The sequence below is a fragment of the Strongylocentrotus purpuratus genome, unplaced genomic scaffold, assembly GCF_000002235.5.
Source record: "Strongylocentrotus purpuratus isolate Spur 01 unplaced genomic scaffold, Spur_5.0 spur5_scaffold_18, whole genome shotgun sequence".
Classification (NCBI taxonomy): domain Eukaryota; kingdom Metazoa; phylum Echinodermata; class Echinoidea; order Camarodonta; family Strongylocentrotidae; genus Strongylocentrotus; species Strongylocentrotus purpuratus.
In genome coordinates, this window is record NW_022145603.1 from 32,741,519 (window position 1) to 32,768,841 (window position 27,323).

Genomic DNA, 27,323 nt, shown 5'->3' on the forward strand with positions numbered 1-27,323 from the left:
CAAATAGCCCGGCCGTTTTAGGGTTAAGTTTTAAAAGGAAAGTTGGATTTTGGTATAGAGGGCGCTACACAATTTTGTTTTGTTTGTTAAGAGCTAATGAAAAACTCAATTTAAAATTCGAAAGAGCATACAATTTGAATAATAAATTCATCTTTGTTTGATCGAAATCGGTTCAGAGAAGGTTGTAGGCCTATTAACATTTCTAATATTTGTAAAGCCCCACAAATATTCGATAATTCTGAACCAGCCTTTGAACAAATATGATAGCGCTTTATACGTTCAATTCCAGCCAACGCCAATGTTGGATTTTTCGTGTTGGTATTAATAGGGACTTTTATATTTACACGAGGAGAGCGTGGACTGCCGCGTGTGACATTGTGTTAAAGGCATGTTCCCCGTATTCCAGAGGGCGTTCAAAATACGTACCCGCTGGCGGACGGTGCTAGCTGCCTATTGACATCAACAGAATACGGCTCTTACGCAGATGGCATGTTCCGAATGCCCGGACAATGCCGATTATCGCATACATGTGCCGAAGTAATACCAATCGCAGTTCGGCTCTAAGATTCGGCTGCTGTTTCCGCCCACTTTTGTGACGTCGCGATCGGCAGCAATCAGCTGGCTTGGCGAAGGCAGGCCAAGCCGCGCGTACTTTGATTGACAGCTGTATGCAAATTAGAAGTCGACCTTCGGAACCAAGATGGCGATGACTAGAGCAGCGATAACTACACTGGCGGGAACATGCCCCTTTACGGCACTGGGCCGTGCTGCCCGGCAGTGCCTTAAAAGGACGTCATATTATACACACGCAGGCGCGTACGCAGGGGGGGGGGGGTTGGGGTTAACCCCCCCCCCTTGAGTTTGTTTAATATGTATGTTTTGTGTATGTTTTTTTGGAACCCCCCCCCCCCCAACGGAAGAAAATTTCAAATTTTCAAATTTCGAGACCCCCCCCCCCCCAAAAAAGTGTCCTCTTACCCCCCCCCCCTGTCCGCTTACCCCCCCCCCCCCCCCCCCCCCCCACCGCTTATTTAGCGGCTGACTGTGTCGTTGCGAAACTTTGGGCCCGATTAAAAAAAAAAACTTGAAAAAATCCTGCGTACGCAACTGTACACACGTGGCGGTCCACGTTCTCGTCGTGTAAATCTAAAGTCCCTACTACGCACAAACAAGCCGGCCCGTGTATTGTTATTATAGTTATCCGGGGCGGATTTACGGGGGGGGGGGGGGTTAGGGGGCTAAACTCCCCCCTTGGGCTGGCAACAACAAAAAAACAAAGCAAAACATTTTGTTGGTAATGTCTGGGCCAAAATGATTTTTTTTTTTTGTAGTGCTTCCCCCAATCCTCCCCACCCCCGTAATATTGGTTGGCACTTTCTTTTCAAGTGTCGGGGGGGGGGGGGGGAATGAGAAGAAGAAAAAAAGTGCTCATCTCCCCCCCCCCCTATCGCATCATGAGCGTCCCTGGACGGTGTGTCCGCTCTATCAGTTTACAATTTTGTTATTAGGTGATACGTAACGAAGTCAACGTATCACCTTTTGATTTCGTCAAGATTTTTCTTTATTATTATTATTATTTATTTTTATTATTCTTCCTCGAATTTGTTCGCAGGATATCTCAAGACTGAATAAAGCCATTATCATGAAACTTTCAATGATGATAGATCTTAGTCTAACTTAGAACTGTGTGACTTTTCAGACAGTCAAGGTCATCGTGACGTCATCCAGGCGCCATTTTGTGAAAATCAACTTATGATCATATCTTCATAAAGGAAAGCCATTTTTCATTCATATTTATCATGATTAAACTCAATATCCGTCCGGTCAATTTCAAGTCAATAAATGCGCGCAAAAATGCGCGTACGCTTATGTCCGCGCGTTTACGCGCGTGAAAAAAATTAAAATGCTCCAAATCATCCCAATTTTTTTTTACATCCGTTTCAGGCCATATGGAGCATTTGATAAAAAAATTACGCACACGCGCATGCGCGCGCATTTTCGCGCGTACTGGCATTTTGCAATATAGAATCGCCGAATTTTTTCTGTCATTATATTTGGTACATTTTTCCAAGCATTTTGATAACTTGTTCACCTTTTAATAACGCAATGAGCGTCCGTCAAAGTTGACAGCACGCGCAGATCTGCGTTATCTTTATCCACCATACATTGGCAAAAACATGCCTATACAAAATTCATTGTAACTGTTCAGAATGGATGGGAACTCCCAATATGTTTTCATATTTAGATAGATTATGAGTTGGAGATATGATTTCATGTCTCATTTGACCCTCAATTAACTCATGATGTCATCATAATGGCCTCCAAACTCAACATTTCAATTTGCATATTATGACGTCAGCATATTTTTGGAAAATTAATTGTATCTCTGTAAATATTGATCAATTTTCTTTTAAATTTTGATATGTTCTAGCTGAGACAATTTGCTACAAGTATAGTTGCCACAATTTTTCATTTTGACTAAGGCATCAAGGCGTATTTTTGCGATTAAAGGAGGCATGTCAATTTTTCACATTTTGCGTGTATTCTCTATGGGACATATGGAGCATTTGATAAAAAAAATTACGCACACGCGCATGCGCGCGCATTTTCGCGCGTTTTAGCATTTTGCAACATAGAATCGACGAAATTTCTCTATCATCATATTTGGAAAATTTTTACAAGCATTTTGATAACTTGTTAACCCTTTAATAACGCAATGAGCGTCCGTCAAAGTTGACAGCGCGCGCGGACCTGCGTTATCTTTATCCACAATACATGAGCAAAAACATGCCTATACAAAAATCTTTGTAACTCTTCAGAATAGATAGAAACTCCCAATATTTTTTCATATTTAGATAGATTATGAGTCGGAAATATGATTTCATGTCTCATTTGACCCTCAATTAACTCATGACGTCATCATAATGGCCTCCAAACTCAAAATTTTAATTTGCATATTATGACGTTAGCATAATTTTGGAAAATTGATTGTATCTCTGTAAATATTGATTAATTTTCTTTCAAAATTTGATATGTTTTAGCTGAAATAATTTTCTACAAAAAAAGTGTTCACAATTTTTCATTTTGACAAAGGCATCATGGCGTATTTTTGCAATAAAAGGAGGCATGTCAATTTTTCACATTTTGCGTGTATTCTCTATGGGACATGACTTTTTCTCAAAACTGGATTCTACACTCCTGTCTTTCACGAGCAAAATCTCCGTTGTCTTAGCTTAATTTTTGCTGAGCTTCGGATATGTTGTAGCTGAGACAATAATCTATCACACGTGTGCCTTTCATTTTTCGATCAGATGCCGGGATCATGCTCATATTTTACTTGCAAAGTGGGATTTGAGAATTTCCTTTTTCCGTTTACCTGTAATCGCTATGGGAAATGTTTTGGTATATCGGTAACGCACTTGACTTCCATCCTCGAGATCCATGGTTCGAGTCCGGGTGTCTCCAACAATCTTTTTTCTTAACTTTTTTTTTCTTGTTGACCTTTCACTGAACCATCAACTTTGATTATTTAAACACGTAGAATCGCAAATAATGTAATAAACAACCCTATTTACTTTATTGTTACCCTATTTTCACTTAATCCATTACTTTTTGCGTGTAATCCCTATGGGAGATGACTTTTTTTTTCAAATCTGGATTCTACATTCCTGTCTTTTGCGAGCAATATCGCCGTTATTTCGGCTTGGATTTTGTTGATTTTTGAGTATGTTGTAGCTGAGACTATATGCTATCTAAATCAACCCTCTTTTTTTTCAATAAGATGTCATGATCGCGCTTATGATCATGATCATGATCATCATGATCATCATTATCATAATGATGATAATCATTTATCAATTACATTTTCATTTCTTTGAATAAGATAAAAATCGTCAAAAGGTGTTCTTCATGATGTAAATTAGAGTCAAATGTGTAACTGGTTACTGCACAGGGTCAAAGGTCATATATTGTTTCAATCTATCTTCCCTATATCCATGATGATCAAGGAGACACAATTTAATCTTGACATATGAATAGATCATAATGGGAGAAGCATTTTATAAAATAATATATCGTATATTGCATTATTCGTTATGTAAACCATTATCATACGTATCACCTAATTCGTCTAAGTGACGAATTAAAGTCTAGTTATTATTATTATTATTATAACAAAAACTCAACTGTCCCATTAAGCTGTTTTTATCCTTTACTTTTTGTCCGAGGTGTTTGTTAAAATGTCTGTATCTCATCTATCTTCTTCCGGTTCGGAGGTTGATTGCAACATTTGTACATGTCACTCTATCTTCTGCCATTCTGGTGCACTCTTGCAGTTTTAGTCAATTCCAGTTCTTGTCATTCTCTTCCAGTTGATTCTGGGTCTCCCTCTCGATCTAGTTCCTTCCACTATTCCCTCCAATACATCCTTTAGAGGCTTTGGTGCCTTTTAGAATGACCAAAGTATTTGATTTTGCTCTCCTTAACTAATCATACTAGTGCAATTTGTTTACGCCCTGCCATGTGCAATATCTCTTTGCTGGTCTTCATTGTTTCTATGATATTTTCATCATTCTTTTGTAAATCCACATTTCAATAGATGTTTTTCTATTTTCCATGGTCTTGCTTATTGTCCATGTCTCTGCTCCATACAATAGGACAGACCATACATAACCGTTTACTAGTCTCGACCTAAGCGCAAATTTCACCTTTCTATATGTGAATAAGCCTTTCATTGCCAGAAATGTATTCCGAGCAATTTCTAATCTTCTTTTTATCTCTGCTTCGCATCTGGCATCATCTGTGATATTATGTCCTAAGTAGATGCAATTACTGACCTGCTAGATGATATGTCCATCGAGTTTCAAACATATCCTATGTTTATCCTCCGTTCTACTACAAATCATTGACTTATTTTGTTTGACATTCATGCTTAGATCAAACTCTTTTACTTTTGACTTTTACAACATCCAATACATGTTGTAAATCTGCTTCATTCTCTAATTTTCCTATATAAATTAATACGATGTTTTTGTTCTTTCAATCCTTTAAATTATGAACTTTTCATCTCCCCTTACCCACATTGTGAAACCAAAATCATCGAATTTTCCTGATCCTGTAACGGAACGAATTTTAATGAAAATAAACTATGTATTGCCGTTTGGTCAAATTCCATTTGGTCCAATACCCAGTTCGCCCAACTTCATTTAGTCTACATCCAGTTTACATGGATAAACCCGATATACCCGCTATACATGGTCAACCAAACGTTTCAGCCGATCATCATGCTAATCAATTTACCGGCAGAGCCCAAATTCACTTGTCTGTAACAAATTAGTAAAATGGCCGTTTCGTCCAATCTATATATTTCTTGCATTTTGGTCCCATAAATATTTGGTCCATTATCATTCGGTCGAATTGCTTTTTTGTCTAATATCAAGTGTTCTAAACCATAATACATGCATGGCAGTGGCTAAAGTGAATCTCACGTGGGTTTGATGTAATTATTATAGTTGGTCTTTGAGTCTTGATCATCGTCAATAATATGTATACCCAATTGGAAATATTATTAGGTAATACAAAGTTTTGGGAAATTTTGAAAATTGGGTGGATAATAATTCTTTAAAATGTTTGATATATTTGGAGGCCCCTGTGGATATATTATAAGCACTAACCAAATATAGACCCTAAACTACTTCTGCTTTCGAGAAAAATTTGATATAAACATTTACCGGTGCTTCCGGTAAATTTTGATAAATTTCAAAAAGCGCCTACGGTCGTACAATGGTAGCTGCGACCATGAAAATCTCAGAATATGTAGTTGTGATATATAATTTCCGAACGGGAACAACTAATCGGTAGAGAGGGAGCTAAACACCATTAAAAGTTTATTACTTACAATTTCATAATTTTAGACTCGATTTCAACCACAACAACGATCACTGAATATTGTAGGACCGCATATGCGTCCAATATGTTCATTTGAACCAAATTCATGACCCCATACCAAAACTTTATATTACCTTTAATGATCGAGTTTACCAGCTAGCCTTGGAATAGAAAGAGTGGTAGTAATGTGAAATTGTTATTGTTTACAAGTATTGCTTGGTCGAATGTGATTTTATGTAGGATATGAGGTTCAACTGTGCAAGTATGCATGCGGTAACTTATCCCTGATAGGCACTTTGTGAAGCAATCAACTGCTGAATAAGGGCCTTCGGAATGTTGAATTCCAGCGATTCAGTCCCTTGATGATGAAACGTTTTCTTCAAATCTGTATAAGAACGGTCGTGATTTAAATGTAGGGCCCAATGATCAAAATCATTTGTTAAGTTACACCATGATTTTGAATGAATACTTGGGGTAAATTACAAATAACCGGCACATGTGGTAATAATATGGATGTCCGTCTGTAGTACACCACAGTGATTAACGATACGTGGAATATAAAATATTCAATCTGAAACCTTCTGAATATCCATGAATGAGGTAGAGTCTGGGTAACATGACAGTCAGAGTATTGTAGGGAGTGAGGATGAAGTGAAAAGTTAGATGGACGTGATGCAATGGCAGTTTTTTAATGTATGCTCTTGATAAAAGTTTATAATTTAAACTAAAATTTTGCCGGAAATGAAATATTATGTAATAAATGTGAAACTGGCCTCCGAAATTCCCCGCAGTGGAAGAGCGGCTCGGAGTATGGAACTTCAAAGCCAAGTGGAATGTTACACATCCCATTGTTACGCTTTAGAATTCACGCCTGCGTTTGAATAAATTACAATAGTTTCCACTCCTTCTTTATCACCTCCTTGGCCTGATATAGATAGTAATAACAATATTGTATGGCTTTGTTTACTTGTGATACGAGAATATATTGCTCTCACTATGATAATACTTGACTCGTCTCCGACTCGTTCAATATTGTCAAAGCTCGAAAAGCCATCCAATAATATATAATGATCACTACAATATTTAGGCGAAAAAACGTACCCTTCGGTGGGCCCAGATTTACGATTAAATGTAGACAAAAGACCTTAAACTGTTTAATAAAAGTCTAAGGCGCCTACAGTTATTAACCATGACTCTCATCATTGAGTTCAATACAACATAAAGCATATGTTTCAATTTGTCAGTAAGTTAAGTACATGATTTCCCAAACACTTCATTATTGGTCCGTTATAAATAGCTTTATAGCTCCGGGAGAGGGAGGGGGGTGGTCAGGTGCCACACAATTATGTAATATCGGTTGATTTGACAAATACCTTCACTAAAACACACTTCACAATGTCCTCCATGCTCCTAAATCACTTAGTTTACTTTTGGGTCCTCAAAAAAAAAAATTGTGGGTACCATAGACATATTTGGTTACCAAATCATTATATTTTGGTACCGGAAGGAATATAGAGATTTACTGTGTTCCAATAACCTTAGAAAAAAAAAATTATGCACTGATTTGTAAACTGATTTGAAAATCTACAATTAATTTGTAAGCAAGAGATCGTTGCTTTACTCTATTAAATTAGAGTATTCCTCTGCCGTAATAATGCATGATCGTAAGTAGGCTTCGAAGAGTTTAAAACTTCAGGGTAAAAGAGAAAGATATATAACTTTCAGGCTTTAAATATATAAAATCTTGAACGAAGAAATATCTATAAGATTTGCTTCACAATCGGGTCCACAAACATATCAAAACATGACTAGATGAGCAGCGAATAAGCATATTGATGTCGATAAAGCACTATACTTATGGGAGCTTAAAATGGTAGCTATGCGCTAGTTCAGCATTTCCTTGGTAGAGGAGCACAAATTGATACATGTGGTAAAGATGGTACTCTTTAATGATATGGATATTCTCGTGTTTACGTTTTCCTCAAAAGGTTCATTGACGTACATGTACAAGGCAAATTCCTGGTAGATTTCGCTAGAACTATTTTTACAAACATACATGGTGAATTCCTTGTATGCTATTTTAACACCTGTTCCGATTGGCCGATTGGATTAGGTGTCGCTGGGCGTGTCGCCACAGTTGACTTAAATTTAATTAGGCAAATTTGGGAAATAGATTTGTATTACAATTGGAAGGGTTTTTCCTTGTTGCCGGGTCTGTTCACACTATCGAAATAGTATGAGAGGGGAAGTGAGGATTACAGGTGTGTAATAGCCAGAAGCATGTGGGCTCGCTAGTGTGGACGGACATAGCAACATTTATCCCTTTTTATATTCATTGAATTAATTTCCAGGGTTGTTGGGTCTCTGGGTGATTTGCATCTCTTGTTTGAAAGATTAGAATGTCAGAGACACAGGTGGGTGCGTGAAAGAAGTATGTGAGAAATAGAGATGCGGATCATCCGGAGCGCCTTATATCCGCTGGGGGTAAATTCGCCAAGAAATATAGGACCTTTTAATACGGAAACCAATTATGGGTGGATTGATATTACGCAAAGCGTCTGTAAGACACGCCTCAATTTTTGGGAGGACGAGGCGTGTCAGTTCGGGGGGATATAAAAACCGAGTTGCGTCTCTGGAGCGGGACCTCTTTTCCGTTACGATACCGACATGAGTTGCTAATTTGCTTCAATTGGGTTGCCCAGCCCCAAAACATGAACTTCGTGATTTATTAATTCTACGTTTATTTTAATAAATCTTCAACTCCAATCAAGAATTTGTTTTAGTGACTCTGATTTATCTTCGTTTTCTACACTTCAAGAACTAAAGTTATACTTTAACATTTTCTGAGTCGGTACTAGGCGGGGCGGCTTTGGCCACCGGGCCGTCTCGCCGTGGATCGCTTCAATTGGTAGCGTACGGATGGGGTCAGACACTTGTTTATTACTTCAACCATTACCATTGAACTTCAAGATATATTAGCGACGTCAGCGGAGAGCTGCAGAGATTTTTTTAGCTCACATCCGTCAACTAGTTATATGTGGATCTGTTGGGGTTGTCACGAGGACGGAGTCCAAGAACCCCTGGGCTTCGAACTAACTTTTTTTTATTGTTGGCCGCTCAGCATCGAAGAGTATTGAGAGGAGTGAAATTTTCTTCTGCTGGTGGTTTCCTGACGAGGGGGCCCAGGAGCTTATTTCCGCAGAGCTACAGCGCGACGAAGCGACGGTGGAAGCGTAGCTGGTGATTCATTTATGCTGGGAAAACGGTAGTACTTTAGGGCTGCGTGGGCGTCATCTTGAAGGGGCTCGCTGCTTGTGTCAGCGGGGAGGTGATATCGTCACTTCATTCATGGTCGGCGGCACATGCCTTCGGTGTTGCATGCTTGCATCGTTCCGGTGAATTAGAAGGCCGCGGTGCCGGGAAACTAGGTACGTTCAGCTGGTCTCGTAGCTGGTCTACGGGTTTTCTGCGTAGCCTAACGGTTCGTCCTGTGATCTCCGTAGACGTGAAGTCTTACAGTCAACTACATCGACGTGACACAACATCATCGCCATCGAGAGGGTCTGCAAGACTGTGTATTTACGACGATCTAAGGCGTGTTCAGACATCACTAGGAGGGAGTATTTCTGAGGGTGACGGATGCAGGCAGCGGATTGACATCTCTGGTATGTCTTGAACTTAGAACACTTTATCTATATATGATAATTAATTCTATGCCTTGTTGCGTATGGCATTATATACAATTAGATACGTCTTTTGATGTATACCATATTACTCAGAACATTTAGTGTATTATCTGACGGCATAATTCATTAATTGACTGGTAAATTTATATAATCCTTGTAAACGAGAACAGTAGTGAAGGTGTGGTTTTTTCATAACATATGGTAACTAAGAATATGGTTCTGGTTTCACTCTGGCTCGCCTAGTATACATCTCTTCCAAAAATTAAGGTAAGCAGTATTTAGTGGTTTTATGCTATATATGGTAACCGAGGTTGCATCCCTTGCCTTAATGTTCATATTAGACTAATTACTTAATAATATTTACAATAGATAATAATAATTATGGCTGAAGAGTTAGTTAAAGATTTGGTAACGGGTTTTACCGAAGCCCTACAGGGTATCCGGATTACACCTACTGGTAGGACAACCGCTAGGTTAGATAGATTTTCAGGGCAGGGTGGTATGTTATTAGAAGATTGGTTAGAAGAGGTTGACCTATATTGTGAACAGTCACAAATTTCAGAGACCCAAAAGGTCAGTGTGATCAAGGCTCATTTGGAGGGGCCGGCACGTAAAGAGTTACGATGTTATTCTGAAACACTAGATACAAATCAAATAGTTACTATTTTGCAGAACCACTTTGGTAAGACACAGACTGTACAGTCTCTGCAACAGGCCTTTTACGATCGTAATCAGAAGGAGGGTGAATCGTTAATGGAATAACCCTTTGGCTCATCTTCAGACTGCTAAGTTAGGAGCCACTGAGATGAGATGGGTTGCGCAATTAGCCCCATTCAATTTTAATGTTAAATTTAAGTCTGGTATTCAGAATCGTTGTGCAGATGCATTAAGTCGATATCCCATATTTACAGATGTATCGGAAGAGGATATCGAAGATGTTATTGCTAATTGTGTTCAATCCTCATCTGTTAAAGTACAATTAAATACTTGTAGTTCCCCTGTACATGTGCATAGTGACAATCCTGACCAACAGTCGTTTGCAGAGCCTAGCTCTTCTGGCATATTTCCATCTTACACAAAAGATCAGTTAATCCAAATGCAGAAAGAAGACCCCGAACTGAAGTTTGTATGGGAGCGGTGGTCCCAAAATTGGGCACCCGGTGATGAATACTTCAAACATCCTTCAGAACCTGATAATGTTAAATCATGGTTGACTCATTGGTCTCGCCTTTCATTGAAAGATGGTTTGTTAGTAAGAAGAGTGCTAGACCCTGTATTTGGGGAGATATTCCAAGTTTTACTTCCTCAATGTTTACGTAAGAATGTGTTGGTAGGATGTCATTTCACTGATGTACATGTACATGATAAAGTATGTCCTCGTAAACAACAAGATAAATACATGGGAGAGTATATGTTGGTTCCTAATTTTGATAAAGTAGGTATAGATCCAGTAGGGGAGGATGTAGCAGGGCGAGCCAGAGATGATAATGTTAATGTTCCAGGGAATCAGGATGGTTCCATCCCAAGAAGGTCGCAAAGACAAACTAAGGGTAGACATTCTAACCCTTTTAATTTACCAAAATCAGTTTTGCGCTGATTATCTACATATTTTGAGATATTCTATGTACAGTCGGATATTTCGTATTTTTTTGAGAGACTTTGTATTTTGATAAAATTTAAGGCAAATTGAGAAATTGAGGCAATTATTGAAGGGACCGTAATATTGACGGTTAATTATCACGGTAATTAGTCGTTTACATCAAATTGGAGAGTTAATAATTTTAATTATCAAACTTTTACTGTTTTAGGGCTGGGCACCCGTCCTGATTTTATGATTTTATGATTTTATGAGTCATGTTCGGATGGTTCCTTCCACCGGGACTTTGTGTGGGTGTGGGAGCATCGTTTGCTCCCACACGCACCCCATCTTATCATTGATGGGGTGCACCTCACTCCCCGGGGGACAGAGTTGTATCGGCGTACGCTCCGTCGGATTTCTAGTTTTTGTCGAAACAATTTTTGGATGTAATTGTGGTGATTTGTAATTGGGGTCATTTATGGTTATGGTGATTTTTGCCTAATTGCGTGTTGACATTGGTTGTATATTCCACAGGTCTGCATATTACAAATGTTTATATTTTTCCAGTTACACGTATCGTTGTCTATTCCGGTGTTCGGAGAAGGTGCATGTATTTTCACTAGTATATTTCAATTTTTAAGTAGTTTCTGATTACATATGGATGTTTACAAGTGGCAGGAGAAGTCCCAACAACCGGTTGGAGGAGGTCTGGGGTATCCGGCTCTGGCCGCCGGGGTTGTGACACTTCCCTAAGCTTTGCAAACAGTTTCAGGCTATAACTAGAAATGCAATCGTGTCACAACGATGTGCGTGCAATGACGCCATGTTTCTACGTGTCAAACGATAGAGCTTCTCTCGGACTATCCACAGCAATTTGAACGAAGTCTGTATCTTCTGTGATATTGGAGATAGGTAGGGCGAAAGAAAGGCCTCAACAGTGACCTTGAAGGGATGGTAGTTACTATGTCTATGAAGTTTGAAAGAAATTGGGATAGGGGAAAGAACCTAGAAAGGACTCGCAAGCACTGCGTGCAAAAACCAATGGGATTTGGTGCATGTTCGTCATTGCAATAAACATCGTTCTGGGGGCCAAAAGCGTGAACCCGATATGCCCCATAGACGTGTAATGCATGGGCGGAAAACGTACAGGATCTGTATTATGACCGGAGTTAAATTGTTTTTTCTCTCTCTCTTTATGTCTCTTTATGGGCCGTATTTGGTATCATTAGAAAGAGAATTTCATGGTTGTTATTGTAAACCACTCTCTTTTTGTCTATAATAATCCTATCGAAACACGTGATGTAAAATACATTTATAGGACAAAATGGCGTCTTAAATAGCCCCCTTGACCAATTTCAAAAATCCGGCCATGAGGTGCCCTGCGTATTGGAACTCGGCATGTCACTGCAAATTTTCAAGGAAAAAAAAAGGACGTTTAAGGGGGGAAAAGCAGTCTGAAAAAATGACGTCATGGCCGATACGTGTTAGATTCGGGCGGAAACTCGGCGGAATTCGTGTAGTGACTTTTGTTCAATTGCAATTTATTCACAATTTTCTGCGTGAACATATACTATACTTGGTATCATTCGAAAGGGCATTTCATTGCGGTCAGTTTGACACCATTGTTAACTCCGCGCAATGTATTGCACGCATTAAACGCGCTATTACGTAATGCATGGTAAATTCATCATTTTTGGCGATAACTTTGCGCTGACATATTTGAATTTTACCAAACTTGGCAGACAGTTGTCACGTATATGGATACATATGTCTGCCAAGTTTCATTGATGTAGGTATAAAGATCGTCAATTTAGAGCAAGTTGAAGTTATTTCTCAATTTTCTTGAAAATGGCGAATTTGGAGCGCATTTTTCGCAAAGTCGCTCAGTGTTAGGGTATATAATTTTGTGTATGGCTGGAAAGGGCATATCTTCAAGTATCTAAATCCAAAAAAGGGTACGGGTTTGCCAAGCCATAATGGAGATACGGCCACAGAAAGAAAGCCAATTCCCAGAACTTTAGAGGGCGCTATTTATGTTTCGCATAGCCATTGGAGCATGAAATTTGGCAAGGCTTTGTGCAATTATGAGATAAGGATACTGTGAGATTTAAATACAAAACGGAATTTATATGAGAAAGTTATGGCAGTTTTAGATTTTTAGGGGTCCATTTTTCAAGAATTTGAGAGATTTTTGACGGAGTCGGTTTCAGATTTGAATTTTGAGTACGAAGATGGCATTTTGAAGGTCAAGTCATACGTCGCAGATGAAAGAAAATCTCTCAGACTATCTAGAGGAATTTGTTAGAAATTTGTAGGATCTAGGATAGTGGAGATAGGAAGGAAGAAAGAAAGGCCTTAAAATGGACCAGAAACGGACAAAATGGCGCCTGGACGGTTATGCATAAGTGATTTCAAAAATCGAAGAATGTAGTGACCTGGATGAGATGCTAGAGATGATGCCTACGAAATTTGAAAGGAAAAGGGCATAAGGAAAGCACCTAACTAGGAATCACAAGCACCATGTGCAAAACGAATGGGATTTTTGGACGATAAGGAAAACAAGACTAGAAATTTAATTCGTCACAAAGACGAATAAGGTGGTCTGTCTAAGTCTTATGATAGATTTGAGAATGGGAGAAGTTATATTGACATGTAAACAATGATGATCATGATGAACATGATGATGATCATGATAGTAAAGGTGATGATGATCATGATAATGATAATGTTATATGATGATAAAAACGATAATGTTAATGATGATGATAATGATTATGATCATGATGATGATGTTGATGATCATCATCTTCAGAACATGATGATGATGATGATGGTGACATTGATGATGATGATGATGATGATGATGATATTGATGATGATGATGACGATGATGAGTATGAGCATGATCCTGACATCTGATTGAAAAAAATGAGGAAATATTTAGATAGCAAATAGTCTCAGCTACAACATACTAAAATTTGGGAGAAAACTGTTGAATAACAACCAAGATACTGGTCAAAACACATTGTCATGCAGATTCATGTTTTGAAAAAAGTGACCTCCAATAGACATAACACGCAAATATGACAAATTATGCATTGTCGCATTTAATCTAATATTTAACTATGATGACGTCATCTAAATGAAAAATAAATGACATATTTCTGATAGAGAATTATCTCAGCTACAACATATTAAAATCTGGGAGAAGATCGATCACCGATAAGTGAGATAATCTCAAATAAACAAAGACAAAAATGACGTCATCAGATGTTTAGATGCCAATATGATGACTTTATTTCACTTTGTTACGAGTCAGGGTGGTATGAAATCATTTCTCCAACTCATGCTTTCTCTAACCATGATATAAAAATTGGGGGTCAATGGACTATCTGAAGAGCTATTTCGATTTTTAAAATGGCATGTTTTTGATCAAATTTGCATTATATTGCCCATAGCAGTACGCGCGGATTTTTAACTTTGACGCACGCTCACGGCCTTATGAAATATGAAGAGTGACTGAAATTAATGTAAATTGTCAATTACGTTAAGAGGAATCCAAATCATGTAAACAATTTGAATTTGACCTTTTCCGCGCGCTGTGAGCGCGCACAACGCGCGCGGGGACACGTACGGACGGAAAATTTTGAAATGCTTAAAATGACCTGATTCGTACTCTCGTTTAATAGTTAAGTGATTTTGAGCCACTTAAAATTTTGACGCGCACGTACGCGCGCGTCATGACCTTTATGTGACCTTTGATAACATGACCTGTTGACCTTTGACTTGAAGTATATGTGATATGAATATGAATGACCTTTGCTGATGCATCATGAAGATATGATGGATAACGTGATTTCACAAAATGGCGCCTGGATGACGTCACGATAACCTAATGACCTTGAAAATGTTCCTGTCACGTCTCATTACAATGACTTATGCCTGTGCCAAAATTAAAAGAAATTGACATAACCAGTCTTACGTTATCCGACACACAAAAAAGTGAAGAAATAAATAAAAATAAAGAAATAATAATAAAGAAGAAAGAAAATTCTGACGAAATCAATAGGTGGTCTGTTGATAACAGACCACCTAAATATTAATGGGGCAGAATGTGAACGAAAACAAGGCAATGACGAAGGTCGTCATTGCAATTACAAGTAGTTGGAGACATGATAGTAGTAGGTTTCATAGTCTGCTGTAGGGAAATTTGGGCGTTTTTGTTAACCATGCAGGAATAGGACACTCGAGGAATTTATAATAGGTTTTGGATTAAAATTTTAATTTTGTTATTGCCTCTTTAGGCAGGACCACATAATTGGTTAATTATGTGGATGAAGAGAGGAGGAAAAAAAGGAAAATTTTGGAGTTTGAGGGTTTGTTTAATTGACTATTGCATTAAGGTTGTGCATTTACTTGCAAAATAATGACATGCTGTTTTAATATGCAAAGGGTGTCATTAATGGGGGGGGGGGGGTGATATTTCTAAGTATGTTTGAACTAGTGGGTATTTTTGTGAGTTGGATTAACAGTTTGATATGTGTGTTTACATATTGTAATTTGGAAGCCATGTTGGCTTTATATGATGTATATGAAGTTATTGTAAATGTTTTAGGGCTGGGCAGCCATGTACGTGTGTGTGACTTGGAGGGGAACGTATATATGACGAGAATTTCTTTTTTTTTGTTGCGATCTTATGGGACCCAGGTCGAAATTCCAGTAGAAACCAGTAGAAACCAGTAGAGACATTCTAATGGTTATACTGGTTTTCCAGAAACCAGTAGAGTCATAATGGTTTCAGGAGGAACTGTGAAGTAAAACCAGTATAAACCTTTACAAACCATGGTTAATTAATGGTTTGAAGACCAGTAGAAACCAATAGAAACCAGTAAGATCTAATGGTTTGAACATGGGTGTAAAAATCCTAAGTCAAACCATTAGAATCCTTAACAAACCAGTAGAGCCTAATGGTTTTAAAAACCAGTTGAAACCAATAGAAACCATTAAGATCTAATGGTTTGAACATGAGTGAAAAAATCCTAAGTCAAACCATTAGAAACCTTTACAAACCAGTAGAGCCTAATGGTTTTGAAGACCCGTAGAAACCAATAGAAACCAGGAAGATCTAATGGTTTGAACATGGGTGAAAAAATCCTAAGTCAAACCATTAGAAACCTTAACAAACCAGTAGAGCCTAATGGTTTTGAAGACCAGTAGAAACCAATAGAAACCATTAAGATCTAATGGTTTGAACATGAGTGAAAAAATCCTAAGTCAAACCATTAGAAACCTTAACAAACCAGTAGAGCCTAATGGTTTTGAAGACCCGTAGAAACCAATAGAAACCATTAAGATCTAATGGTTTGAACATGGGTGACAAAAATCCTAAGTCAAACCATTAGAAACCTTTGCAAACCAGTAGAGCCTAATGGTTTTGAAGACCCGTAGAAACCAATAGAAACCAGGAAGATCTAATGGTTTGAACATGGGTGAAAAAATCCTAAGTCAAACCATTATATAAACCTTTACAAACCAGTAGAGCCTAATGGTTTTGAAGACCAGTAGAATCCAATAGATCTAATGGTTTTAACATGGGTGTAAACATTCTAAGTCAAACCATTAGAAACTTTAACAAACCAATAGAGCCTAATGGTTTTGAAGACCAGTAGAATCCAATAGATCTAATGGTTTTAACATGGGTGCACATTCTAAGTCAAACCATTAGAAACCTTTACAAACCAGCAGATATATCGAGCTCAGTGGTTCTGAAACCAGTTGAAACAAAATTAATATTAGAAACCAGTATATGATCATTCTAGCACCGCCTCTTGATCAATCTAACTTTTTTTATTTTTTATTTAAGCCCAAAACAGCTAGGGGTGAAAAACTCTCAAATTGCATTAGTCATTATATTAATAGTTTTATTTTACAGATTGTGTAACATCTTGACATGCCCTATAAGGTCTGCAATATTGATCAAGACTACAAGCCCCAAAACCCCCAAATGCAAATGCGACTCCCGCCTTTTTTGAACGGGTACATACAGCATGGCATCCCTCTGTGCTACACTATAGCACTGTACGTACTGTGTGTCAAGGCATGCAGTGTGTGCGTACAACCAGCCAGCTGCCATGCATGCCGTATGAGACACACACAAGACAGCAAGACAGCCATTCCTATCAACAGCTACAGGAGCCAGAGCAGAGACAAATCCTTTTATTACTTTGTTTTCCCCTGCTATTCTTCAATATGGGTAAGTTTTAGATTTACCTAATTTATTTGCAATATGTGCAGTAACTGTTTTCTGTTTTGAAACGTAGTAATGTATGATTGTGAACTAGTAGAAGTAGGAGTGCTTTCAACGCCTGCCGCCAAGATGAGAAATGTATTGTATTGTCCCATCTAACTATTTTCATGTTAGATCTTGATGGAATCATCATTCAAAGCAAAGTTTGTGCATTCACCTACACATGGCTTTAAAGGCATCGTTTAACAATGTTAAATCTGAGATGCATGGCCCTACGTATCATGCAGTGTCAGTGATATGGTGTAATATTGAAGCCCTGAAAAATTTCGCTTCAAAATGATCATGAATGATGAAGTGCCTCAAAAAGTAAAAATCTTTGACTTTTGAGTGACCGGTTTTACCATACTCATTTTTCCCAATAGACTGTAGTGTTATAAAACCGTTGGGGAAAACGGTTTTTTGAAATTTCGAATTCCAATCATAATCTTGATAATCAGACAGGCGATTGGCTTGTATTAAACGTCATGGGATTTTTTACTGACCTAAAGGTTTAGGCCTATAATTATGATTGCAGCATGAGCTTAATCCAGGATTTTGTTTCAGAATCTGAGGCAATGTTACCGAGTCACTTTAACTCTGCTGTAAACCATGTCAATTTTGAGAATTGAGTGCTTTATTCTTTTTTTAAATAAATAAAGTGCTGCATGAGAAGCATAAACGCCTGATCTGCAAGACTACAGTAGTTTTAATTTTATATAATTTTCTTGTCTTTTTAAAATTTTGATTACATGTATTTCAATTTAAACGACTTAAGATTTATATTCCTTAAATTCTGTTTTAAACTACTGATTTAAAACACTAGTCAACGCACCCTTTCGCACCCAACGCACTAGTCAACGCACCTTACATTCAGCTATTCAGGTTCGTGGCTATAACTCACCCCCCGTGCTTATCCCGAAAGGGTGTGTTAAGGCGGTACTCCGTTCTCAACGCACCCTAATTTCGAGACAAGCGGGGGAGGGGGCTTTAATCTATTTATGGTGTGTTCGCACAATATATACAGAAGCCCTTATCTGGAAATAAACGGCTAGAACCGTAAATGGTAAACAAAATTCTTTACCCACAGGCTGTACGAAGTAAGAAGATTAAAGTAGGCCTACATTTATTTTCTTATTAATTGTAGGCATCTGTTGACATCTTTCGCCAAACAGTGGATTCAAACACATTGTGGCAACAGTATATTGACGTGAGACCATGCAGAAAATGCTACTTTCTCTCAACCTTCTGGATCAGCATTCAGCAGCGTAGCAGCCTCATGACACAGTTGAAGCCTTTATCGGTAATTGGGCAGATGTACTTGTATTATTTCTGTACATATATTTTTCATTCTTCCATGATCATGACACTGATTAATTAGACATCAAGAATTATTCATTTCATTCGAATAAAATGAGTTTCATATATATATAATTCAATTAATTTCAGATCACTAAAACCTGCAGGTATGTTGCAATAACCGACCATATTTTGTGAGTTTCGAACAGTGTTCTTTTCCCTCAGCAATGGAGCTTTGATTCTTCTTTTATCACCAAACTAGAATTTGTATTGATAATTATTTACAAACAAATCCTGAATCATGTTTGCATTGCCAACAAACTTTTAAAATGCAAAGGCATGTTTATATTATGTTTGTAAGCAATGAGAGATTATTTTATTTAGTACTTTTCAGACAGAATTTATTATTTAATTCATTGTTTACGTTCTAGTTTTAAAATGTATAAACGTTTTTCTTAACTTGTTTTCCTTTCTTTTTGCTCTATTGATGCATTAGAATTCTTTGCGTGCATGTACCCTGGATCAAGCAGCACTTGCATTATACAGGAGATTCCACCCAAAATCTAAACCATGAGTCCCAGCTGAAGAGGAATATTTCCAAAATGAGGTCTACACACACAGAGGTTACTTTCCCCTTCATTATAGAGATACAGAGAGAGGGAGAGAGAGATGGGGGGGGGGGGGGAGTGAGTTATAGCCACGAACCTGAATAGCTTAGCTGTAGAACTGAAATGCCCATTCATGTCACTTGCCATTTTGATGAATTACAGGGTTTACAAACATACATGTAGGCCTACATTTTTACCCTTTGGGTAAAAGATCTTGGTATTTGCGTTTATTTGTTATTACTATTTATGACGTAGACCTGTTTCATAATGCTTATGTAGTAGATCAGTCTCGTGCTCACCCCCACCCCCTTCGTATCGAAATGTCAATTCCTAAAACCTGTGGCAAATTATATAAATTGGTAATAGAGAAAAATTGAGTGAGGTAAATGCAATACAAATCTATTCCAATCTTAAGCACTTAAGACTTGTTAAGGTATGGCACGTGAACCGCCAAAAAATTAAAAAAATTGTGTCTTGAAATAAATGGGAAAGTAGTCCTGCAGCTCATCATAGTGACGTACATTAACGATTCAGCCAATTTAAAATGCCCATAGGTTTAGTGATCACAGCTTTCAACAATCCATAACCACCTTATTTTGTGTCAGATTTAATGTGGTATTTTTTAAAAGTATAGTTGTCTGTTAAGGTTGGATTTCTCTTTAAAAGTGTAAAGGGTAAGCCCTATGTAACATAATGTGATGAGGCAATTTTCGTTATAAAACCAAATCAAAGTGCCGCGGAACAAATTATTTTGTTCACCTGTTAAGAATAATTGTATTTCAATAGTCAGAATGCGAAATGCAAACATGTGTTGTTAGGTAGGGCAACACATAATGTATTCAATTTGCATTCTGACTATTTAAATACATTTATTGGTAAAAGGTGAATTTAATAATTGGTAATGAGGCACTTAACGAGGACCTATTCATTAAATTTGATAATTACAATACGACAATGGCCTACATGTATTCATATAAATGGGAAATCTTTGAACTGTTATGTCGTTTTCTGAGGGTTCATAATTTTATATGTTCAAGGATTCATAATTCTACAAATGAAGTAGGGTTCTTAATTCTGAAAATGAACTAGGATTCATAATTCCAAAAATGGAATATGGTTCATAATTCCGAAAATTAAATAGGGCTCAATATACTTCCAAAAGTTTATTATTCTGAAAATGCAAATAGAACCCTTTATCCTTTTTGGAATTACGAACCGTCAATATAATGAATCCTATTTTATATTCAAAATAATACCATTTCATTTGCGGAAATATTAACCCTATTTTAATATCGTTATTAACGCCCCTTTTTCGATTCCAGAATTACGCACCCTATTTATTTTTCGTAATTATGAAATCTATTTCATTTCTAAATTCAAACCTTTTAAAATATGGACCATATTTCATTTGTTTATCAAATGTCAGGAGGAAATTGAAATTTGTCATAATACACTGTACTATCAAGTTACATTTATTGATGAACAGCACACTCTTTAGTTACCATAATATCACATCACTTGTCAAAATAATAAGGCCATGAATGATTTTCTTTTGCTTGTGAATGTAGTAGGCTTATATTATGTAGTACACAATATTTCATTTCGACAGATCGTTTCAGAAGGGGAGTTTGTAATGATATGGATATTCTCGTGTTTACGTTTTCCTCAAAAGGTTCATTGACGTACATGTACAAGGCAAATTCCTGGTAGATTTCGCTAGAACTATTTTTACAAACATACATGGTGAATTCCTTGTATGCTATTTTAACACCTGTTCCGATTGGCCGATTGGATTAGGTGTCGCTGGGCGTGTCGCCACAGTTGACTTAAATTTAATTAGGCAAATTTGGGAAATAGATTTGTATTACAATTGGAAGGGTTTTTCCTTGTTGCCGGGTCTGTTCACACTATCGAAATAGTATGAGAGGGAAAGTGAGGATTACAGGTGTGTAATAGCCAGAAGCATGTGGGCTCGCTAGTGTGGACGGACATAGCAACATTTATCCCTTTTTATATTCATTGAATTAATTTCCAGGGTTGTTGGGTCTCCGGGTGATTTGCATCTCTTGTTTGAAAGATTAGAATGTAAGAGACACAGGTGGGTGCGTGAAAGAAGTATGTGAGAAATAGAGATGCGGATCATCCGGAGCGCCTTATATCCGCTGGGGGTAAATTCGCCAAGAAATATAGGACCTTTTAATACGGAAACCAATTATGGGTGGATTGATATTACGCAAAGCGTCTGTGTGACACGCCTCAATTTTTGGGAGGACGAGGCGTGTCAGTTCGGGGGGATATAAAAACCGAGTTGCATCTCTGGAGCGGGACCTCTTTTCCGTTACGATACCGACAATGAGTTGCTAATTTGCTTCAATTGGGTTGCCCAGCCCCAAAACATGAACTTCTTGATTCATTAATTCTACGTTTATTTTAATAAATCTTCAACTCCAATCAAGAATTTGTTTTAGTGACTCTGATTTATCTTCGTTTTCTACACTTCAAGAACTAAAGTTATACTTTAACATTTTCTGAGTCGGTACTAGGCGGGGCGGCTTTGGCCACCGGGCCGTCTCGCCGTGGATCGCTTCAGTTGGCATCATCCGGAGGTCATCTTAACGTAGTTTGCACCTCGTTGGTGAAGGAGCCCATGTTAAGAGGGTCAATAATGCTAATAAGACACCACTTTAGGTTGCACAACGCAATGGCCATCGTAATGTAGTTAAGTATCTCAAACAAACACAGAGAGGGGCAATACGTTGAGGTCTTATGTTCATATAATATACAAAACAACCGGTTAAAAAGAAAAATCAATGATTGATAGATTTATTTATTTATGATTTTAATTGACACATTTCAAACAAGATCGTAACTACCTTACACAATTCAACTCGATTGCACTTGCATTAGCCTAATAATAATAATAATAATCATAACTAGAATTTAATTCGTCACGAGGACGAATAATATGGTCTGCCTTCAAGTTATATAGACATGTAAACAATGATGATCATGATGATGATCATGATGATGATGATCTTGATAGTAATGGTGATGACGATGATGATGATGATCATGATGATGATGATCTTGATAGTAATGGTGATGACGATGATGATGATGATCATGATCATGATGATGTTGATGATCATCATCAACAGACCATGATGACATCTAATTGAAAAAAATGGGAGATCATTTAGATAGCATATAGTCTCAGCTACAACATACTCGAAAATCAACATAATCCAAGCAGAAATAATGTTGATATTGCTCACAGAAGATAGGAATGTAGATTCCAGATTTGAGAAAAATTACGCGCAAAAAGTAATGGATCAAGTGAAAATAGGGAAATAATAAAGTAAATAAGGCTGTTTATTACGCGATTTGCGATTCTACGTGTTTTAATATTCAAAGGAGTACAGTGAAAGGTCAAAAAGAAAAAAAAGATTGTTGGAGACGCCCGGACTCGAACCACGGACCTCGAGTTTGGAAGTCAAGTGCGTTACCGATATACCAAAACATTTCCCATAGCGATTACACGTAAACGGAAAATGAAATTCTCAAATCTCACTTTGCAAGTGAAATATGAGCATGATCCTGGCATCTGATTGACAAATAAATGTCACAATTGTGATAGCTTACTGTCTCAGCTACAACATACTCAATGCTCAGCGAAAACGAAGCTAAGACGACGGAGATATTGCTCGTGAAAGACGGGAATGTAGAATCCAGTTTTCAGAAAAAGTCATGTCCCATAGAGAATACACGCAAAATATAAACAATTGACATGCCTCCTTTAATCGCAAAAATAAGCCATGATGCCATTGTCAAAAATGAAATATCGTGAAACTGCATCTGTAGAGAATTGTCTCAGCTAAAACATATCAAAATTTGGATGAAAATTGATCAATATTTACAGAGATACAATCAATTTTCCAAAAATATGATGACGTCATAATATACAAATTGAAATTTTGAGTTCGGAGGCCATTATGATGACGTCATGAGTTAATTGAGGGTCAAATGAGACATGAAATCATATTCCGACTCATACTTTATCAAGATATAAAAACAAAATTGGGGTCATCTTGCATCCTAAAGAGCTACAATGGATTTTGTATAGGCATGTTTTTCCCATATATGCTATGTATTACAAGAGCTCGCACGCACGGACATTTACCTTGAACGGAGGCCATCTTGATGACGTCATGAGTTAATTGAGGGTTCGAACGGACATTTACCTTGAACGGACGCTCATTTCGTTATTAATGGTCATAAAGAGATAAACATGGTATCAAATTGTTCGGAATAAAATGGGCAATACTATGATAGACAAAAAAGGCGATTATAGGTTGCGTACGACCATTACGAACACAAACGTGCACGCAAACGGAAAATGGAATTCTTAAATTCCACTTTGTAAGTGAAATATGAGCATGATCTCGGCATCTGATCGAAAAATAAAGTGCACATTTGTGATAGCTTATTGTCTCAGCTACAACATACTTAAAGCTCAGCGTAAACAAAGATAAAACGACGGAGATAATGCTCGCGAAAGACGAGAATGTAGAATCCAGTTTTGAGAAAAAGTCATGTCCCATAGAGAATACACGCAAAATGTAAAAAATTGACATGCCTCCTTTAATCGCAAAAATACGCCATGATACCATTGTCAAAATGAAATATCGTGACGACTACCTTTGTAAAGAATATTCTCAGGTAGAACATATCAAAATTTGAAAAAAAAATGATCAATATTTACAGATATACAATCAATTTTCCAAAAATCTGCTGACGTCATAATATGCAAATTAAAATTTTGAGTTTGGAGGCCATTATGATGACGTCATGAGTTAATTGAGGGTAAAATGAGACATGAAATCATATCTCTAACTCATGCTTTTTCCAACCATGATATAAAAAAAAAGGAATCTAAATCATGTAAACAATTTGAATTTGATTTTTTCCGCGCGCTGTGAGCGCGCGCAACGCGCGCGGGGACACGTACGGACTGAAAATTGTGAAATGCTTACAATGGCCTGAAACGTGTGCAAAAAAAAATTGGAATGAATTTGAGCATTTTAAAATTTTGATGCGCGCGTACGTGCGCGTCGAGGTGCGCGCACGGATTTTGTTGACATTTTTAGTTGACCTTTGACCTGAAGTTGATGTATACTTAATATGGTTTATTTTCGATTACTTGTTATTGAGATATGATAATGACCTGATTTTTACAAAATGGCGCCTGGATGACGTCACGATGACCCCATGAACTTGAAACAGGTTTTGTGAACTTGATATTATAGGGCCTAATAACTAACAGAAATTTGAAGGAAATTGACCTAGTCGATTTCGAGTAAACGTATACACAAAAAAAGTGTACGGAAGAAATAAAAATAAATAAAGAATAAAGAATAAAGAAATGAAAGAAAATTCTAACGAAATCAATAGGTGATCTGTCATCGACAGACCACCTAATAATAATAATAATAATAGCCTAATAGTCCACTCTAAATTTTACTAAACCGAAACGGAAATTCTTTTTGCCCAATTGATCGTGAGCCCGGCAGCCACTGAGCAGCGCCAGATCGACGTTGCTCTACCCATAATGCATATCCTACAGAAATAATGTTCGGAGTACGTAATACGTCATTTTAATGTTCACATATTTCTGGAGGTAATGGACGAGGCTAAGGAAATTGAATGATGTAGGCGGTCTCCTGCATTCACAAATACTGTTAATTGAAAAAAATAAACATGGAATTTCACATATGTGATTTTTTTTTACGTGTTTAAAAATTGTTTGTTAATGTCTGGAAATATAATTGTTAATGTAATATTCAATTCAGGGTTGTTGATTTTTTTGATTTAAATCGGATTTTTATGATCTAAATCAGATTTTTTTGATTTTTTTCCAACGAAAAATAATGGTCACACTTAACAAGATTTAGACTATATTTAAACTGTTTTACACCAATAATAGTGGTCAAGTAGTCTTTTGAACATTGTGTATTGTACTATTTGACACAATAATCCACTTATATACAGGTAATTTTTTTTATTTATTTTTTATTTATTTGCATTATAGAGAGGGACATTTTATCGAAGCCCAAGTAATGTGATGTATTATGTATACATTTAAACTCTTGAAATTTTTATATCAGTCAGTTCAAAACATCCGAAGTGTTACTCCAATGCATGAAGTACTCAAAGAACTTGAGAATTTCCAACAAAATTGACATTATTAAAGGCCTGTTAGGGTTCCTATACTGCCCTTGGGAATTCTAGCTGGGAATATTTCCTAGAATTATCACATGGGGGATTTTAGCTAGGAATATTTCCTAGAACTATCACATGGGGGACTTCCCAACTAACAGCTGGTAATAGCTAATACACAAAGGGTTTTGCAGCTTTTGTGATGCATGAATAAGCATCATGTCTGGAAGAAAATCAGACCCCATTTGGTACTTTTTTGAGAAACTGCCATCAAAATCTGCAACTGGATGCAGAGCAAAGTGCAAACTATGTGGTTTTGAGTTGATGGGGATTGTGAAGCGGATGAAAACACACCATGGAAAACTGGTTAACATTGTGGTTTAAGACCAATTTAAAAAAGAAATCTAACACTGAAAGGACTAATCTGTCTGATTATGTTTATATGAATGAAAATACATGTACAACCAAAAATGCAAAAAAAAAAAAAAAAAAAATGAAAGTCACATATATTCACTATCAAGACATCTATGACAATCGTGTTTATTTTAGCCTAAGAAAATAATTCCTACAAAGTAGTCATGGGGTGATAAGTTTTTTTTGTTTTTTTTTACTTTTTTGGAGTGCTTCTCTAAATGATAACACTTTAAAGCATTTTTTGCTCTGTTTCATTTCTATATTCCCATAGACATGTTAGCATACACGTGAGAACATGCAACTCAGATTTTTAAAACTGAACACAATGTTAACCAATGCCTTTAAGCCATTGTAAAGCTTTATCATATTAAGACTTGTTTCCACAGAAATAGGGTTTGCAACTCTAGAGCTACATCTGGTATACAAAGCATTCGCAAGTCACAACTGTACGTTAACATCTAATTTGAATGTAATATTTAACCAGATTTGCAATAGGCACTTCCTGATATGCTTGTAACAAAATACACATTTTATGTTTTCATTACAGTGTAACCTCAGTTCCAAATAAAACTTCAATAAATTTCGTTGCAAGATGCAGGATAAGCACCACTGTCCACCACATCATTGATGTGCTGTTTTTTCAAACTATTACATGAACAAGCAAGCACAGCAGTTGTATTGCTGCATACAGTAACACTTGCCCAGCAACTTCCCCATTTTTAAATTCTTACTTATTAAGTATACATGTGTACTTTGAAATTGTGTAATTGAATGTATGGGTATTGATAAGAAAATACACAAGCATGCAAATATACATGTAATTCTTATCAAATGTACACATATGCCTTCAACTTAAGTAATTGAAAGAATGGGTATTAATAGTAACAAGAAGGAGGTACATACAAGTAGTTCAGCTGTTTTGTAAAAGTATCCAAGTTGTGGACTTTGAGCACCTTTGTAGATTTTATATATTATTTTATTGAAGATTTAACAGTTTGGTGTACATACAGAGAGTTATTTATCATTACTTCGTTAGAAACTTGTTGTTTTCATCAGTTTTGCTTGTTTTACAATTTGAAAATAAAACAGTGGTGTTAAATCAGACTCCATGAGGGTGTATCATTCTTTTAAAGTATCTCTAAAGCATGTGGAACAGAAATGAAAATGATTACATTGAAAGTATCTGTTAAGAAGAAGAGAAAATAGAGAAAACTAATTTTTTTCATAAAAGTTGATTTAAATCAGTGATTTTTTTGAAAAAAATCAAGTGATTTAAATCGCGATTTAAATCATGATTTAAATCGACATGATTTAAATCAAACAACCCTGATTCAATTATTCTGCAATACGTT

At 36.9% G+C, this 27,323-nt stretch overlaps 1 long non-coding RNA gene across 1 annotated transcript; it reads left to right on the forward strand.

Annotated features, from left to right (window-relative positions):
- The first annotated feature begins 17,239 nt into the window (after positions 1-17,239).
- LOC115925577 lies at positions 17,240-20,317 on the forward strand. Its single transcript, XR_004064825.1, has 3 exons — positions 17,240-17,404; positions 18,582-18,737; positions 19,230-20,317. It is a non-coding gene; the product is annotated as an uncharacterized LOC115925577 (long non-coding RNA).
- Positions 20,318-27,323: the final 7,006 nt, after the last annotated feature.